At 48.1% G+C, this 12,278-nt stretch overlaps 1 pseudogene; it reads left to right on the forward strand.

The window, feature by feature from the left end:
- The window catches only part of LOC119354825, a 31,412-nt pseudogene that overhangs the window by 8,798 nt on the left and 10,336 nt on the right, over nt 1–12,278 (forward strand).

The following is a 12,278-nucleotide window of genomic DNA, read 5'->3' on the forward strand; positions in this document are numbered from 1 at the left end:
CTTCTCCTGTTCGACCGACCCGCGCTTGCGGTCGCCGCCGAACCACCCCGTCGGCGTCGCTCGACGAGAGGATAAGGTCGAGCCTCCCCCCCTTGACGCCTCGACCTCCTCCCCACCTACCTCCACTCCCCTCTTCTGCCTCCCAGATCCACGCGCTCCTCCCCCTCCCTGTCTCGCTCGCCCGCCTCACCCGAGCGCCATCGCCGCCGTTCTCCGTCGTTCACGCGGCCACCGTGTTTTCCTCGCGACCTCCTCGTGTCCAACCGCTCCGCCTCCCTCGACTACGCCTCCCCGATGAGCCGCAGGACGCCGGGCGCCCCGGAACGCTGCCCCGGCCTCGTCTTCCACTTCGGATCACAGGAGCTCGCCGGCGTCGATCCACTGCACAGCTGCTACTAAACCTCCGAGGGCCATCGTGCGTGCCGCAAGGTGAGCACCTCCCTCTCCTCCCCCCTACTCCCTTGTTGTTTCCCGTGCCCGTAGGCCATCGTTTCCACTGTGGCCGAACTCGTCGCCGCTGCCGAGCCTCTCCGTCTCGGCCACCACCGGCCGAGCTCGCTTTCGAGCACGGCTTCGTGCCCGTAGCGCTGCCAGGAGGCCTCCCAACCGTCCGCACCTCCTCCCGTGCCTCCTAGCGCGATCCCTGTCCGCGCCCGAAGCCGCCATCGCCGCATTTACTCATCGTCGGCGCTCCTCCGGCCATCCCCGCCCCTGCTGCTTGCTCCATCGGATGCGCTGCATCGCCAGCTACCTGTAGCCGCGAACCGCGCACGTTTTGGTGCCCCGTAGCGCCGAAACCACCTTCGCCCGAAGTCCGGCGCCGCCCCCGGTGGTCGCCGGCGACGTTCCCGGTCGCCTCAGCCGCTCCCGCCGATGTCGTTCAACGCGGCTTCGTCTCCGCGTTTGAACGCGACTGGCCGCATTCGTTTTGATGGTCTATGGACGAATCCCGCGCGTCGCCGCTGTTTCCTGAGGTCGCCGGTGTTGCTCCGGCCGCCATACTGACCTGGCGCCGACGTGGCCCCGTGGGGCCCACCCCAATGAGGCTGCCAGTGGGCCCGGCGCCCTAGTTGACCACGTTGACTCTGGTCAACGCTGTTGCTTTTCCCCTCCTCTGAATGACATGTGGCCCCTTTCTGTTAATTAGGCTAACTAAATGTTTTTATAAATAAAACTAATTAGTTAACCTAACCAGCCACTGACATGTGGGGCCCAGTAGCTAAATAACCCGCAGTTTATTTTTGAATAAACTTTGTGACGTAAGAGAGGCTGACTGGTTGGACCCACTGGTCAGTTTGACTAGTCAGCGTGTCTGTTGACCTGCTGACATCATGCTGACACCATGCTGACGTCATAATTCCTTTTCTGTTAATTTTAATAATTCTGGAAAATGCTTTAATCTTTGATAATTCATAGAAAATAAACCGTAGCTCGGATGAAAATGTTTTCTACATGAAAGTTGCTCAGAACGACGAGACGAATCCGAATATGCAGTCCGTTCATCTGTCAAATGCCTCTAACTATCTGAACATGGAACTTTTCCTCTCCGGTCATCTGTCTAACACAGGTCCGGAACCGGGAATACATTCCCGGTGGATTTCCCCCTTCACCTATATCGTGTAGCCATGCGTTAGGTCACACCCGGCACAACTTATTGCCATGTTATGCTTTGTGATGCTATCCCTGCTTTATATTTACTGTTTCTTCCCCCTCTTCTCTCCGGTAGACCCTGAGACCGATGCTGCCCCTGTGTTTGACTACGTCGACGACGACCCCTCCTTGCCAGAGCAACCAGGCAAGCCCCCCCTTTGATCATTCTGATATCGCCCATTCCATTCTCTCATGCTTGCATTAGATTTTGCTATTGTTATTGTTTGCTCCTATTCTGATGCATAGCCTCCTTTTGTAACCTGCTTATTGTTACCTTACCGGCTTATCCTAAACTGCTTAGTATAGGTTGGTTAGTGATCCATCAGTGACCCCCACCTTGCCCTTGTTGCCCCTGCTTCATCATTGAAGACCCGATCAACGGGATCGAAGACCAGGCCCCGGCACCGCACGTCACTTTCCCCTTAGTTGCTAGACACTACTGGGATACTATCGAGTGCCGAGGGTGAGACCTCTACAACACTTCTGATGTTAACCCTGTAGTGTAGCTATTCGGTCGTGGTCATCGAGGGTGATTTCCTCTTTAACCACTTCCGATACGACTCTGTCGTGCAACCCCTCAAGTGTGAACCTCGAGGGTGATTCCTCTACGTTCACCTTGATGATTACATTGAGTGGAACCCACCGAGGGTGATTCCTTGGGTTTTCCTCTTGATGTTTGGACACACGGATACTTGGACTTTACAACTGTTACTTGGAAAGTGATGTGGAGACGGGTTGACCTGGAAGGTGCCCGTGAGATAATTACGAGGCGTGGTCGGGCATTCTTAGCCCTTGCCGCAAGTCCTCGAGACGGGGCAATGGGGTCACCTCTTTCGTGAGTCTCTGCTTGTTACCGCGCGTTCCTAATCCACTACGATTTGGATATTTGATCCGAGGGGCCTCTGGCCTGATAGCACTAACCATCACGTGGGCATAGTATGGGCGTTCTGCGTCGTATACATCAGCCAAAGCTTAATAGACGTCAGCGACTGAGTGGCGCGCGCCGGGTTGGACTGCGCAAGCGCCTGCCTTGTTGAAGGAGGTAGCTAGGTCTGCTCACCGGCCGCGTACGCAACGTGCAGGAGTTTCCGGGGAGATGGCCCATGACCCCTGGGGGCATAGGTTTAGTCCGGCGTGCTGACCTCTCTGTTAAGTCTAGGTCGGGTTGCGGCGTATTGTTTGGCCGAGGCCGGGCATGACCCTGGAAAGTGTGTCCGGCCGGAGTCAATTGAGCGTGGTGGGTAAGTTGGTGCACCCCTGCAGGGAAGAAAACATCTACCGATAGCTTGTCCTACGGTAACGGACACTTGGAGTTGTATCCCGATCGATACAACTAGAACTGGATACTTGTGATGAGAACTGGATGGTGATGAGGATTTGATTGTGATGATAACTGGATAGTATGGCTCTGGGATTGCTTTCTCGCAGGGAGTCGAGAAAGGATCTCTGGCCGAGGTTGATAACACTACTACCACCTTACTTTATGCCACTCTACTCCCTCCTGGTTGCTGCAAGATGGTGGTTTCGAGAAGATGGTAGTCTTCGATAGGACTAGACCTTCTCTCTATTCTGGCATTTCTGCAGCCCAGTCCACATATACAGCCTTCCTTTGATAATGTTGCATATGTAGTGTAGATCCTTGCTTGCGAGTACTTTGGATGAGTACTCACGGTTGCTTTGCTTCCCCTTTTTCCCCTTCTTTCTTCTTTCTGGTTGTTGCAACCAGATGGTGGAGTCCAGGAGCCAGATGCCACCTTTGACGACTGCTGCTACCCCGAGGGTGCCTCCTACCACGTGACGGACGCCGACGACCGGGAGTAGTTAGGAGGCTCCCAGGCAGGAGGCCTTGCCTTTTCGATCGTAGATGCTTTTGTGCTAGCCTTCTTAAGGCAAACTTGTCTAACTTAGGTCTGTGCTCAGGTTTTGTTGCTTCCGCTGACTCTTGTGTTTTCGAGCTTATGTATTCGAGCCCTCGAGGCCCCTGGCTTGTAATATAAAGCTTGTATTATTTTAATTTGTGTCTAGAGTTGTGTTGTGATATCTTCCCGTGAGTCCTTGATCTTGATCGTACACATTTGTGTGCATGATTAGTGTACGATTGAATCGAGGGCGTTACAACGTAGCAGCTGTAAATGATTCAACTGAAGGCTCCTCACATTTTACATTGAAATCAAATATGTTTCCTATAAAAATATTCAAGGAATTTGTATGTATTTCCAGAGTTCCTAGTCAAACATACCCCTATTTGTTACTCCCTCCCTTCATTATTATAGGATGTTCTACTCCACTACTCCTCCGGTCCATATTAATTATCGATGATTTATTAGAAATATGGATGGGAGACCATGTAGTTTTACTATGCCTGATCCAATGTAGGACGTTTATCTCTGAAACTTTCCAAATTGTGCCACCATGTGAATTTGTGTATGTGATCTGATGGTATTCAAGTACCTGTATTTTTCTTTCACCCCTTTACTTTACTTTCGATATACTCATGGTATTTGGCTTCATTTCGTTTTAGGAATCTATTTAGGCTCAATTTTCTTTCTTACATAGGGCTTTCTTTAACTTATATATTCTCCATCTGGTGATAGGAGGCAGCCCGGTTGCTTTTGGGGCTGAATTGTGCACGCCCTCTCGAGGCTATTTCCCTACCTAGGGCCACCACTGGTCTTGCCCAAGCGCATAATTTTGATGTGCAAGTTATCTATGAATAAATTGCCTTCATTTTAAATATGTCATTTCTGGACATCCTATTTTGAAGATCAGTAGTACCTAACAACTTGAAACTATTTGTTTGTTTTCTCTTTTTTGAAAGATTTGAACTCTTAGCTACTTGTATGACAGGCATTCAGTTTCAACGCTAACAAAGAGCATATGAGGCAACCGCGAATTGTTCGAGTTGGCCTAATTCAGAACTCAATTGTTGTTCCAACGACTTGTCATTTTGCTGATCAAAAGAAGTCTATCATGGAGAAATTAAAACCCATCATAGATGCAACTGGTGCTTCTGGTGTCAATATTTTGTGCTTACAGGTACTTCTAACATTGGTGATTTACTTGTGGTGTTCTCTTATAACTCTTTTCTACATCTTTGTTTTCAAGCCTGGTGTCCTATTAGTCAAAGTGTATGAGACTCTGCTTCACATATCTTGAGCTTCAACTTCTGCCAGCTAAGAAAAGCTCAAGCCTTAATTAAACAGTCGCTTTCTCTACCCATCATCTTGAGAAACTGAAGCCCATCTATTTAAAATAAGCCAGAAGCTATTGAGTAGCCGGTTCTGTCCCTTCGAAATCTCCTCGGTCTCCCATTCCAAGCACCACAGAAGGAATAAAAGTCCTTCCATTTGCGATTACTCAAAAAAAATCCTTTATCTAAACAAACCTTATAGGTTGATACTTCTTACGAAATAGCTTCGCCACCTTCTATTTGCTTATATTCCCACAGAAGCAAATCATTTGTTGTGATCCATACCCTCAAATTTCAGGAAGCCTAGACAATGCCATTTGCCTTCTGCACGCGCGAAAAACGTTGGTGCGAGTTTGCTGAGGCTGTTGATGGAGAATCTACTCGGTTTCTTCAAGAGCTTGCATGGAAATATAACATGGTAATTATTAGCCCGATCCTCGAAAGGGATATAAACCATGGAGAGATTATATGGAATACCGTTGTTGTAATTGGAAATAATGGTAACATAATTGGCATTCATTGAAATGTACGCATATTAGTACATTTTTCTTTCCTTTGGTTCCATTACCTTTTTATTTCCTTATACCTGAATGTAGTTGTAGTCTCTAACTGAACACTACTGCAGAATCACATCCCAAGAGTTGGCGACTTCAATGAGAGCACGTACTATATGGAAGGTGAGACTGGGCATCCGGTCTTTGAAACAACTTGTGGCAAAATTTAAAACAATAATGAGGCTAGCCAACTCGCATGGAGAAGCCTCCCTCAACCGGTTCCTTCGTTGGCCGTCAGATCGAGGTAAAATTCCTACCACGCCTCTCATCCACCGTTGGATATTCACTGCATGTTTCACCATGTTATTTCTTTACCATGTGCATGACCGATGGGCCGCTTCGTCGGTGGGGTCGTCATGTATTGGCTGGGTTCGTTGGTGTGAGGGTCTAATTGGTTGAGCCTCCTGGAAATCCCATTGCCCCCCAATCCCTACAGCCGCCCGCCCGCACCTCTCCCTCCTCCGGTGATTCGGCCCTCCCTCGTCTCAGCCGCCACCCCCACGAACCCTAGCCGCGCCCTCCTGCATCTGTCCTCCTCCCCCTTCCTGGTCTGCCCCCAAGCCCCTCCTCGTCTCCTTGTCGCACCCACCTCATCACCAGCGACGACCGCACCTAAACGCATGAGCTAGCCTAGGAAAAGCGGGGTGGCGCGACGCCCTGGTCGTCGGCCGGCGGGGAGCCTGCGTAGAGGCGGTGGCGGAGACGACCCTAGATGGTGCCCCGCAAGCCGCCCGACCCCCTTCCGTGGATCTGCTCCTCCCATTTCCTTTCCGTTGATTTACTTTTTTTATTCGTGTTTAATCTTCAGGGCCAAGATCTAGACAGGGTGCCTCAACCTCGCCTTCCTCTTCTACCTACTCGCTAATAGAGAGACAACAACAGCGGTGGGAGGAGCCTGGGCGTAGAGGAGAGAAGTGGACGAGGGGGGTGCAAAGCCAGGAGATGGGGGTCGCCGGATAAGCACAGCCGCACAGGGCCTGATCCCGCCGCTGCCAGAGCAGAGTGGAGGACCACACGGGGCCCGATGGGGTGGCCGGGAGCGCGAGCTCCCAAGCAGGGAATGCAGCGGTGCTGGCCTCTCCTCTCCCCGCGCCTCTGTCCTGCGTCGCCACTACCGCCACGGCCTTGCTCGCCATTGCCCTCCCCAAGTGCTTCTTTCCACAAATGGTGACGAGGTGGTGGGATGAGCTGGCCGCCGGCGATAGAGAAGAGGGAGGGGGAGTGGCGGCGGCGGCTGACAAGGGAGGTGGGGAAGGAGGGTTGCAGCGGCTGTGGGGATCGAGGAGAAAAGGGGTAGGGTTTGTGCAGGGGCGGCTGAGGCGAGACGAGGATGGGATTGGGTGCGCTTGCATGGAGGGGATTGGCCAAATCCTCGTTCACGTGCGCGCGGCCTACCCAGCCAATACCCGCGACAAACGAGCCCACCAGTCATAGGCTAGACAACCAAGGCCGGTTCATGGAGGGACCCATGTAGCCTCAACGCCTGGGTGGTGGGAGACTACTACCGCCTCGTCTCCGCTGTCAACGCACTCGAGCCGCCTCTTCGGAGGCTTTCCGACGAACAGGTGGCGTGCCGCGTGGAACACCCCACCCACGATTCCTGATTCCTAATGGCCTTTTGTTGTGCGTATGATGGATTTATGTGTTCCTGCGGCTGAAGGGGAAGACGGAGGAGTTCCGCGCGCGCCTGGGCCGCGGGGAGACGCTCGCCGGCGTTCAGGCAGGTTGGTCCCCTTGTTGTTCCTGTTACTGTTAGTGTTGCATTGCAGCGTTCCCTTCGAGTTGTCGTCTGATATGCGTTGGTGTGTGTTTGCTTCTATCCAGAGGCGTTTTCTGTGGTGAGGGAGGTGGCAAAGAGGACGCTCGGCATGCGACACTTTGATGTTCAGGTATACCAGTTTTGCTCTGTTAGGATGTTCAGGTAATGCACGAGTTTGTTTGGGAGTGATTGAGCTTCGTTTGATTGATGTTTTTGTGTTAGATTATTGGTGGCGCTGTGCTCCACGATTCCAGATGGCAACGGGGACGAAACCCATTGGGTTTTGCCTTCCCGAACCCATCCCTACGAGAAAATCGCAAACCAATCTCCGTCCCCATCACCATGTGCGGGGCTAGTTTTTCGCCCGTCCCCTAAACCCATCGGGTTTCGGGGAACCCACGGGAAACCCATGAGAAAATAAAAATATTTAAACAAACATAGTGGCGACAAAAAATAACATTTGAATAGCAAAACAAGCACATTTCGGCAGCATAACTGGAGCAAATTTTAACAAAAAACAATAGTAGATGGTTCAACAGCTATATAGAGTGTATTTTAGCAGAGTTAAACAACATACATAGTATATTTCGGAGGCAGCAAACATAACATAGTAGCAACAATGATATCATTTCAGCAGCAACATAGTATATTTCAGCAGCAAAACAACTGCAAATTTCAGCACAATACTCAGAAATAACATCAGCTAAAAGAAGCCTATTTCAGCACAACTATAGCCCATTTCAACAACGAAGATAAGCATATTTCAGCAACAAACAGGAGCATATTTCAATAAAAAAATGTATTTTGCCGGGTTTGCCGGGTTTCGAGTTCGGGGACTACCGAAACGAGTGCAAACCCATGAAACGTGTCGGATTGTATAATGCGCCCAACAACAGCCCCGCGGGGATGAAAAGATGTCCATCCCCGTCCCCTAATAGGGTAAAAACCCGCGGGGACGCGGGTTTCGGGGTCCCGTTGCCATCTTGATCCACGATGGGTGCATTGCGGAGATGAAGACTCGCGAGGGGAAGACACTCGTGTTGACCTTGGCAGCTTATCTCAATGCACTGACTGGGGATGGAGTTCATGGTACTGTATGCATTTAGATTATTTGCGTTTTTGCCAATCAAAAATTCTGACTTAAACTGGAGTACCATTGAGTCTATCATGGCATTGTGCATGGATGAGCGCAATGCACACGCTCGTTCTTTTGTTCTTAAATACCACCATATTCCCCAACCGTAGTTTCCTAAAATGATACTATTAAATAATTTATGCATGAGTATATATAAGATATTTTTGTTACTCGGATTATAACTCTCGCCTGTGTTTGTTGATCCAAACAAAGATGTTTATTCAGGGTTAGTTTGTTGATATTATACATTGATTTGATCCACTTTCCACATTTCCATTGTTAAACCCTAAACAGGCATCCATGTCCTTGGTCCCACTTCTTTACATTTATAAGCACTGTAATCCTTTTTCAGTGGTGACTGTAAATGATTATTTGGCACAGCGAGATGCTGAATGGATGGGCCGCGTTCATCGTTTTCTTGGCCTAACTGTCGGTCTAATTGAGGTATACTTCTACATAATGTTGTTGTCATACTTTCTAGACTCCCTTGTCGTTCTGGCTTGGAACCAGTCAGTTTCTGCGCTTCTGCGCTGTTACAGTATTTTTATATAAATGTATGATCGGAGGCAAACATTTAACCTTCTTTCACTCTTTCATCTGTGGCATATGCATAGGCGGGTATGAAGTCTAATGAGAGGAGAGTGTAACATCCCAAATTTCCAATTTGGAATGTTATGCATTAGATCATCATCACATATCATATTTCATTGCATTTTGGTTTGATCCTAGAAATTATACGCAACTCAAGGACCCACGGAGAGAGTTAGGAATTTCGTTATTTTTATATTTGACTTTTCTCAAATTTTGAAAAGAGGATTGTTTGATTTTAATTATTTTCTCTTCGAATATTTCTTTTATGAAAATAAAAAGAGAGGGGATAAAATGACTTCCCAAAATAAAGAAATATAGGAGATTTAATATTGAAATCAAATAAGATTTTATTCGGAGTTTTTATCGCTACTTTATTGAATTAGGAAAAATATGTGTTTTTAAAAATAGCATTAGAGGCCCAAATAAATGTTCACCTTGTCCGGTAGATTTTTAGAGGATGGGGAAATTTTATTTTAGGATTTTTGAAGTCCGTTTAGTATTTCTTTTATTCATTTTTCTGAGCGGATTTTTTTTAAAAGGGGAATCGACCTACGGGCTGTATCCGGCCCGGACTCCTCCCCAGGCCCCTCCTTATAAGCCGGCCCCCTGCTCCCGCGGCCCACCGCCGCCGCCAGCCCACCCCGCGCCCAAACCATAGCGCGCCGCCAGCCGCCGCAGCCGTCGCCGAGCCGCCGCTGTCGCCCGCCGTTGCCGAAGCCGCCGCCCGCTGGATCTCGTGGTCGTTGACCGCCTTTGACCGGTCGGTTTTCTTAGGTTAAAATCGTGGTTTTTTATTTTTTCGGTTTAATTCGTTAGATCGGTTTTTCCGTCGATTTATTTATTTTGCGGACGTTCGTTCGTTTAAATGAACGCCGTTCACCCGTTAGTCACAAACAGCGAACGTTCGTTCGTTAGCCAGTTCGTTAGTTTTTCATTTTCTCGGGTTTTTCGTGATTATTTTCGATCGTGATTTCTGGTCCAATTTTCGTTTTAGTTTATCTCTTCGCTCGTTAGTCGGAATCAGTCGATTCAATCGCCTAGATCTTCGTCTCGAAGCCCTCTTTCTGTTTAACCAACTTAAACAAGATTTTGCTACTGTAAAATTTGACTTTAGTCGAGATTAGTAAACGGATATTGTTTCTTTCGCAGTTTTGAGTTTCATTGCTTCGCTTGATTTGATTCTTTTTGCAAACCAGAGTTATTAAGTTGAACTTTCTGGTTAGATATTCTTATTTGAGTTTTACCTGTGCCTCTAGTTGAGTGATTATTGTATGCTCGTATGTTTGCGACATAGTACTCGGAGTGCGAAGCGTGCTACTACGAGTCCCTAGGTTTTGCGGATCATCAGCAAGGCAAGTAATACTTTGATCATACCTTTTTACTAACCAGTTTTATTGCACTAGATCAATCCTCAAACACTTGCATGATTAGGATCTGACTAAATTATGGGTTTTGGGAAGTAGCTGAGGTAGTACCTATGCACCTGTTTATTTTCAAACCTTGGGAGTTACCTCTACGTTGCTTATTTCGCTATGCTATGCTCATAGACGTGGATTGGGTTTGAGAGTATTCATGACAGATATGAGTTTGTTAACTAATGGTTCAATTTAAGGTGGCAACTTAAATACGCATCTGGGTGGATTGCTTGTGGACACCTGGAGTACCCAGTGTTGTCCTAGGATATCCTGGAGGACCCGTGTGATCATCCTACGGCCCGCCACCCAGGCTCAAAGGGATCATAAGATTATTCATGCTAGAAACTTCCGCGTGCAGCCACAAGCTATTATGGGCTCTAGCATAGTTGAGTAAGTTGCGTGAAGCTCTTGAAGAGGTAGACTAGCAGATGTAGTGGGTCGTAGGTGGTATAGTCTACCCAGAGTAGAGAGTTAATGCTTCAGAAAGACTGTGTCTCGAATATCCGACCATGGATGTATTCGAGTCTTGTGGGGAAAAGTGAGCAAACCTCTGCAGAGTGTATAAACTAATCATGGTTAGCCGTGTCCCCGGTTATGGACATCTTGAGTATCTGGTTCTTGGATTATCATGATTTATCTCATCACTCTTAAGATAAATTGATTGGGTTTAATGATGATGTTTAATTGGGATTGAGTTGGAGGAACCTTCTCAATGTTTAACAACTATCATGATAGTTAAATAAATTTATTCCTTTGTTGTAGGAAAAAATTGGCTTTTCGCAAAAACATATTACCATATAGCCTCCACCAGCCAAATATGCATGTAGTGATAGCAATTATTCTGTTCATTATTCTCTTATGTTACTTTGCCAGCATATTCCGTGTGCTGACCCGTTCCGGGCTGCAACGTTCATGTTGCAGACTTTTCAGACGACGAGTAAGGAGTCATAGGTCGTTGTTATTCACTCAGTGATGCCGTTGGAGTTGATAGACTCACGTTATCTTCCAAGCCTTTCGTTGTTATTAATTTAGATGGCCTTAAGCCATATTTATTGGTTTATGTTCTCTTTTGAGACATTCGATGTAATAAGTGTGTGATTGCTACTCTGTTATAAATCCTCAAGTACTGTGCGTGTCAGCATTACCGATCCAGGGATGACACTGATGCACAAAGATCGGACTGTTTGATGTCTGGTCGCTAGAAGATGGTATCAGAGCACACGCTGACTGTAGGACACGACCACTAAGCTAAAATCCCAGATCACTACTCCCTTCTCATCTCTGACCTCTCTTCATCTTCTACTCTTTAGGATGGCGGATGCGAGGAACAAGTTTGCACAATCGAATGAAGACACACCCTTTGTACGACACTTGAAGGAAGTCACTAGGTACATGAACATCGGAATACCAAGCTTCACCGGGACGTACAACGCCACTTTACCAAAAGAGGAGCGCTGGATGATCCAAGTTCAAGTTCCAGGAAGGACGTTCATGCCAGTCACTGAGCCCATAGAGTTTTCCTTTGACGCACCCACCTGGAGTCTAGGCAAGAGCATGGCCGCCCACATCACCATGGGACACATTGGAGAAGTTTACTATATGGATCTCAAGGATACTATTTACCAGATTTGTGGGCGCCGAAATGACCAATGGGAGATGATCAGCACCAGGAAGGATAGATCTATTGCAGCTTTTATCCAGGAGTTAAACCAGCACATTCGCCGCCAGGAGAACCAGATGTGCGCAGGCATGATAGATCTGAAGAAGGCAATGACAAGGATCACCGAGCTTGAAGAGGAACTCAAGGCTACTCGCGAAGATTATGAGGAGGAAATCGTCGTACTAGTGGAGAAAAATGACGACCTGACAAGAAAGCTGGGAGTATTCATGGGAGACCCTGCACCAGGAGGAGAAGATGACGATTCCACCTGCCTGGAGAACTATATCCTCATCGACGACACCGACTCGGACCCCGACGATAGCG

This window comes from Triticum dicoccoides, chromosome 2A (genome assembly GCF_002162155.2).
Source record: "Triticum dicoccoides isolate Atlit2015 ecotype Zavitan chromosome 2A, WEW_v2.0, whole genome shotgun sequence".
Lineage (NCBI taxonomy): Eukaryota > Viridiplantae > Streptophyta > Magnoliopsida > Poales > Poaceae > Triticum > Triticum dicoccoides.